Source organism: Tupaia chinensis, unplaced genomic scaffold (assembly GCF_000334495.1).
Source record: "Tupaia chinensis unplaced genomic scaffold, TupChi_1.0 Scaffold148734_1, whole genome shotgun sequence".
Taxonomy (NCBI): Eukaryota; Metazoa; Chordata; class Mammalia; order Scandentia; family Tupaiidae; genus Tupaia; species Tupaia belangeri.
Window position 1 is genome coordinate 138,998 of NW_006208581.1, and position 7,729 is coordinate 146,726.

Here is a 7,729-nt window from a genome sequence, read left to right on the forward strand (position 1 = left end):
CCTTTTAGTACTATATAGTGTCATTCTTTTTGTCTTCACTTACAGTTTGTCTTTGTCTGATTTTGAAAATCTGATGTTCTGTGGAATAGATCTTCTTAGGTTGATCCTATTTGGGGTCCTTTCTATTTCTTTATTTCTCTAGGTTTGGAAAGTTTTCTGTTAGTATTTCATAGAATAGGTTTTCTATGCCTTTATTAGATTCTTCACTTTCTGGAATACCAATTATTCAGATTTTCTTAATTTAATGGTTTCTAATATTTCCCATATGTTATCCTCTTTTTTTTAAATTTTTTTGAGAGTTTTTTGCTATAGGGCGTGTGCACTCACCAGAAAGAGAGAGATAGAGAAATAGAAAGCAAGAAATAACCCCCCCAGGAGGGATGGCCACACCACAATCCCTTCTCCTCCATTCTCCTCTCGGGATCTTGGGCACACATGCACGTGTGCCCGGTGTGTGTTTAAGCCACTGGCTCTGGGACTCGAACTGCGATCAACTATATGGAAGTTCAGTGACAGAGCCATTACGCTAACTGCTGGTCCCTTATCCTCATTTTTAAAATAATTTTTAAATTTTTTTTTGTGGTTTCATCTGAGTCAGAGGATTTGTCTTCTAGGTCAGAGATTCAATCTTCTACATGGTCTAATCTGTCATTAATACTTTCAAGGGTCATTTTGATTTCCTGTATTATAGTCCTCATCTCCAGAATTTCTATTTGATCTTTTTTTATGGTGTCTCTTCCTTCAAGTTATGGAAAGACTTCCTCATATCCTAGAATTGCTTGCCTATTTTCTCTTGTATCTCATTTATTTTTGTCACTATGATTATTCTAAATTTTCTAAATTCTTTTTTTTTTTTTACATTTTGATGGTTTTCTGGAGTTTTTTTCCTTCTTTTTTAAAAGTAATTTATTTATATACATTCACTGTATATCAATAGAGTATACAAAATGAGATATTCCATGCAGAAAACATTGCATATTGGCTCAATCAAGGATATTACCATACATGTTATTGTCAACCAGTAATTTTCTAGTTCTTGTTTATTATATATTTTGCTTCCCCCTCCAGTAATTTTCTACTTCTTGTTTATTATATATTTTGCTTCCCCCTCCTTAATTTCCTACCTTTCACCCTCTGCCATTTCCTCCGCTTCTCCCACACTGTCTCTGATATCTACAGTTGTTTTCCATGCCTTTCACATTTTATTGATTCACTAAATATCCTAATAAATTTTGAAATTTTAAATAGCAAGCACAGCTAATATATACGTATCCATGAACATATGTCTGAGTTTAGGCATAAACCTCAGTGAGTAAAGTGAACATACTAAAAAGTGGCACCTAGCTGGGGCTATATAGCTTATTGCAGTCATTAAATAGGTATTTTAAAAAAATAATTATTTTTATTTAACTTTATTTATTTGCTTATTTTAGAGTGACAGAGTGAGAAAGAGAGAAAAGTGAGAAAGTAAGCCACCAGGTCCAGGCCATGTGGGAGTTGCCATGTGGGAGTCCAGCACTGTTAACCACCACACTACCTGCTAGCCCCAAATAGATATATTAATGCATTTTTTAAATTTAAATAAAAACAGTTTTAGTTTTAACTGACCAAAATAAAAAAATGTTGAGATAAATTTTCTTAAAACTTAAAGCCAGGAAAAAGGATAGGATTCAGTTCAAATAGTAGGTAGATGAACCTATTAACATGTCAAGAGAAGACAAAATCCTTAAATACAGAAATCAAAGCATCAAAGAAAATCAGTAATGTTTTAGTCTAAAGTAAAAAATTCTATTTCACTAGTTCAGTCTCATGTAATTAATCTCCTATTAAATTTGCAGTGTTACTGTGGTCCAATCTTTCCATTTAAACTCTGGAAGTTAACATTCAACTCCAGACTTGTCCCTACCATTAGGCTGGCCATTCTCTTGGCTGTTTTTTGTACTCTTATTTCTGTGTGTCTGACTTTAGTTTTCTTAGTATAGCACTCCTTTCAGCACTTCTTGTTGAACTGTTCTGGTGGTGGTAAATTCTTTCAGGTTTTGTTTATCTGAGAATATTTTTGTCTTTTCTTCCCATATGAGAAATAATCTTGCTGAGTATAGTATTATTTGTTGAAATTGTTTTTCAATTAACATTTGGATATATTTTCCCATTTTTTTCCTTGCTTGCATGATTTCCAATGAGAGGTCCAATGTTTGCTTTATGAGATATCCTTTGAAAATAATTTGGTGTTTCTCTCTTGCCAAATTTAGTATCTTGTCTCTGTCTGTGGTTTTGCTCAATCTGGCTATGATGTGCCTTGGGGAAGATATTCTTGGGTTGATTCTACGTGGAGTTCTTTGTATTTCTTAGGTCTAGATATCTGAGTGCCTCTCTAGATTTGGAAAGTTTTCTTCCAGGATTTCATGGAATAGATTATCCATGCCATTATTAGTTTGTTTACCTTCTGGAATACAAATGATCTGGATGTTTGTGTGTTTAATGGTATCTAGTATTACTCATTGTTTTGGGTTATTTTCTCAGTCTTGGTGAATTTTTCTAGGTCCGAGGTTCTATCTTCTACATCTGAGATTTGATCTTCTGCATGATCTAATCTGCTTTTGGATATTTTCAAGGGTGAATTTGATTTCCTGTATTACAGGCTTCATCACTAGCAATTCCATTTGATTTGTTTTTATGATGTGTATCTCCTCCTTCAGGATGTGCAAGAACTTCCTTACCTCTAGAATTCATTGTCTCTTTTCTGCTGCATTTTATGGAGTTCATTGTCTCTCTTTTCTTGCATCTCTGTTAGCTTTGTCACTATGAATATTCTAAATTTTTTATCAGACATTTCCACGAGTTCCCTTGTATTGTCTTTGCAGGATGAGGAGTTATTCTTTTCCCTTGGGGGAGAGATATTTTCTTGGTTTTTCATATTTCTTGTACCTCTGTGGTGGTTTCTGATCATCTGATGGATTATACATTTTTTTCTAGTTTTTGGAGTTAAATCTGAGCATTCAGAGGAATGCAGGAAGAGGTGACCTCCAGTCTCTAAACAGTACCATGTTTTTTCCCTTTGTGCAGCTGATTCAATGGAAACTGGAAATTGAGGATTAATCTGACCCTAAAAGTATTCAGATATTTCGCTACTGAGCACCCAGACCTGTCTAGAGAATTAGTATGCAAAAGCCAAGCAGATGAATGAGAAAGGTAAAAAGAAAAGGAAAAGTGAAAAAAAATGAGAACAGACAGAAACTATAAAAAAAAATTTTTTTTGGAGCAAAAAATGAGAGTTGCTTGGTGCACAAGCACACTGCACAAATGCTGTCGCTCAGAACTCAGATATAGGTTGCAGCAGATTGGTTTGTCCTATGGGTGCAGGGGGACAGGTAAGAATTATCAAGACCAAAGAGCAGCAGAGAGCTAAGGAGTTTAAAAATTTTAAAAATAATAATAAAAGAGAGAGAGAGAGAGATGGAGAGAGACAGAGAGAATAAATAGGGTGTTTTAACCTGGCTCCTGTCTAGATCTGGGGGCCAGGAGGGTGAAGTCTGGGCAGAAGGTCTTCAATGGTCCCAATCCCTGAATGGTGCCCCAGTTTCTGTTTTGTTTGTTTGTTTGTTTGTTTCCATAGTTCGAGACCAGTTATTGTGTTCCCTTGGTGGAGATATATTTCCGACTTTCTCATAGTTGAAGTTCCTCTGCAATTTTTAGTCATTTGGTGATATAATTACTTGTTGCTAATTCTTTGGAGTCGATTTCTGTAGCTATATGGTCATGTGCTTCCATTTGTTGTGAATTAGTTCTGTGCCAATTTCTGTCTTCTACCATGTTTTGCAATGTGGTGTCCACATGGTGAGTCTTGGGTTCACATTTATGAACAAGGGTTTCTCCTTTTTACTGGTGATTCTCTCGGGGGAGAGGATTCCTACAGAGCCTCACAGTGTTCAGATGTTTGACTACTGTATACTTAGACCTTTCTTGTCCCTGTGTGAGTAGGGCTTCTAACTCTGAAACTGCAGGATCAGGTTGGAGTTCTGGGGTTGTCTCAGCCCTCTTTCTGGGCCCTAGGCTGGGCAGGGGGCTTCAGATAGGGAGTGGCTGCTTAAGAGCTGCTATTTCTGTCTGTCTAACTCTGAAACTGCAGGGTTAGGATGAAGGTCTGGGACGGGCTTAACCCTGCCTTCTGGACCCTAGGCTGAGCAGGGAGATTTAGGTGGGGAGTAACTGCTCAAGAAGCCTGCTTTATTTCTCTGTCCTTCTAACTCTGACACTGTAGGATTGGATTGGAAGGTCTGGCACTGGCTCAGCTCTGCCTTCCAGGTCCTAGGCTAGACAGGGGACCTCAGGTAGAAATTGGCTGCTTAAGAGGCCTGCGATTTCTCTGTCATTCTAACTCTGAAACTGTAAGATCAGATAGGAGGTCTGGGGCTGGCTTGGCCCTGCTTTTCAGACTAAAAAGTACATTTTTACTTAACTTTATCAAAATATAATTTACATACCATATTATTTGATCACTAAAACTGTGTAATTAAGTAGTTTTTACTATATTCACAGATTTATGCAACTTCACCATTCAATTTTAGATAATTTTTATTAACCTTAAAAGAAACCCCATATGCTTTAACAGTCATTTCCATTCTCCCCACTCTCTACCTAGACAATCACTAATGTCTTTTCCATATCTATAAATTTGGCTATTCTATATATTTTATATGAACAGAATCATATAACATAGCCTTCAGGTAGAAAATGTTTGCAAATCAAATATCTGATAAGAGACTTGTATACAGAATTTATAAAGTTTTAAAATTCAATATTAAAAATGACCCAATTTTTAAATGAGCAAAAGATCTGAATAGACACTTTTGCAAAGATGATATACAAATGACTAAAAAATACATGTAAAGTTGTTCAACAACATTAGAAATTAGAGAATTACAAATAAAAATCCCAATGAGATATCACTTAACCTCCTACAGTGGCTATAATCCAAAGGTAAATGGTAATGAGAGTTGGCAAGAATGTGAAGAAATGAAAACTCTTGGACCTAGGAGAATGTAAAATGGTATAGTTACTTTGGAAGCAGTTTGGTAGTTTCTCAAAATGTTAAAGATAGAATTACAATGTGATCCAGCAGTTCTACCCCTAGGTATATAACCAAGAAAAATGAAAACATACGTCTAATCAAAAATGTGTACATGAATGTTCATTGCATTATTCATAACAGCCCAATATGGAAACAATCCAAATGTCCATCTACTGATGAATAGATCAGTAAAATATGATACATTCATATAATGAAGTAGTGTTTGACAGCAAAAACATATATGTTACAACATGGGTAAATCTTGAAAATATTATAAAATTACATTTTTAATTTTAATTTAAAATATTTAAATATTTAAATGTATCTACATATATAGAAAAACACTGAGGGGCCAGCAGGTGGTGTAGTGCTTAAGGTGCTGGACTCCCATGTGGCTGATCATGGTTCAAGTTTTGGACCCGGTGACTTTCACTTTCTCTCATGTACCCTTTCTCTCCTTCTTTCATCAAATTAAATAATAATAATAACAACAAATAAAAATAAATAAATAAATATTTTTTACAAAGAAAAGAAAAACACTGAATGTAAATATACCAAACATATAAGTGAAAACAATTTTACATGGGTTACCACTTTTTCTACCCAGCCTAGACACTTCAACTTCTCATTTACTGATATTCTTGTCTCAGTTGCCCTCCAGCAAAAACTGATTACAATAGTCATTTGTATATTTTTTCCCTAGCAAGCAAAAACTCAAATATCAGATTCAGTTCAACTGTCTGCTTTCTTCATTCCTGTACCGAGGCTGCTGAGAACTACTCAAAAAATAGTAAAACTTATTACAAATCACACAACTGAGATTACAAATTTGTAGTCTCTCACTTAAACTGCCCTGTTGAGTCTTTATTACTTACCTACTTAGTGGTAGTTTTTTCCTCCATTAACCAAAACTTCATATGCTATTTCATATTACTCATATTCCATATCATAATGAAAGCTCTAACATACACAGTGAATTTACAAAAAGAAATAAAAGGAATTCCAACTGGAATGAAATAAAGCTATCTCTGTTTGTAGATAGCATGATTATATATGTAGATAATCCAAAGAAAGTACAAAACCTACTAGAAATAATAAATGAGTTTAGCAAGTTCACAGCATGCAAGATTAACACACAAGCATCTGTTATGTTTCTACACACTATATCAATACACATTTGGAAATCCAGATTTAAAAACATAATACCATTTATATGTACTCTAAAAAGTTAAATATTTAAGTATAAATCTAATGAATCACATAAAAGAACTGTATTCTGACATTTACAAAACACTGATTAAAGACACCATAGAAGACTTAAATAAATGGAGAGACAAACCAATATATGGGTAAGAAGACTCGATGTAGTATCAATTATCTCCAAATAGATATACAAGTTTAATGCAATCCAAGTGAAAATTCCAAAAAGATTGTTTTGGAGACAAAGACAAGATGATTCTTAAATTTATATGGAAAAAATAAAGTAACTAGAATAGCCAAAAACAATTCTATAAAAGAAAAAATAGCCTGAGGACTCAATCTATCCAATTTTAAAACATATTACAAAGCTATAGTAGTCAAAATAATGTCTTATTGACAAAAGGATAGATCCATAAGCCAGTGAAACAAAAAAAAAAAGGAAAATACTGAAACAGACCCACATAAATATGGTTAACTGATCGTTTACATAAAGATGTAATGGCTATTCAATGGAGAACATACAGAATCTTCAATTAATGGTTCTGGAACACCTGGACATCCTCAAAACATGTACAACATATATACCTCACTACAAAAACAAAAATTAACACAAAATGGATCATAGACCTAAATGTAACGTATAGAACTCAGAAAAAGAGAAAAAGTCTTCATCACCTTGAGTTACACAGAGTTTCTATGATGTTAAATCCCAAGAGGAGAATGAAGGAGAAGAGATTGTGGCATGGCCATCCCCTCTGGGGGTAATTTCTCAATTTCTGTCTCTGTATCTCTCTGTCTCTTTATGAGCACATGCACCCTATACCAAAAATCTCTCTCTAAAAAAAAGAAAAACCACACACACACACACATACACACACACAAAGATGATTCCATTATATCCTTATTGGAATAGGTTAAATATATATGGAAAAATAAAGTAACTAGAATAGTCACAATGTATGTGTGTGTGTGTGTGTGTGTGTGTATGTGTGTGTGTGTGTGTGTATAATACCAAGTGCTGATAAAAATGGAGAAAAATCAAAACTCATACATTTCTGTTGAGACTGAAAAATAGTAAAACCACTATGAAAAACACAGGGCAGTTTTTTTTTAATTTAAATGTATTTATTTACATTCATTCACTGTACATCATTACAACATACAAAATGAGAATTTCCATCGAGTACACTGTATATTGGCTCAATCAAGCACATCAGCATACATGTTATCGTCAATAAATAATTTTCCATTTCCTGTTTCCTTTATGTTTTGCTTTTTTTTCCTCATTCTTGATTCCCTATCTCTTATCCTCTGTCATCTCCCACTCTCCTCCCACACTGTCTCTGGTATCTATGTTTGCTTTCTATACTGTTTTCCCCCACATTTTATTGAGTCACTAAAGATCTTAATTAATCTAAATATTTTCATAGCAAGCACAGCTGATATATACATTTCTAT

At 34.2% G+C, this 7,729-nt stretch overlaps 1 protein-coding gene and 1 pseudogene across 1 annotated transcript in view; both read left to right on the forward strand.

Annotated features, from left to right (window-relative positions):
• Nucleotides 1-7,729, forward strand: part of ZDHHC15 (zDHHC palmitoyltransferase 15) — a gene marked incomplete at its 5' end in the record, with an annotated part of 115,960 nt that overhangs the window by 89,943 nt on the left and 18,288 nt on the right.
• LOC102499917 (cyclin-G1 pseudogene) overlaps nt 3,269-7,729 on the forward strand; it is a 15,099-nt pseudogene continuing 10,638 nt past the window's right edge.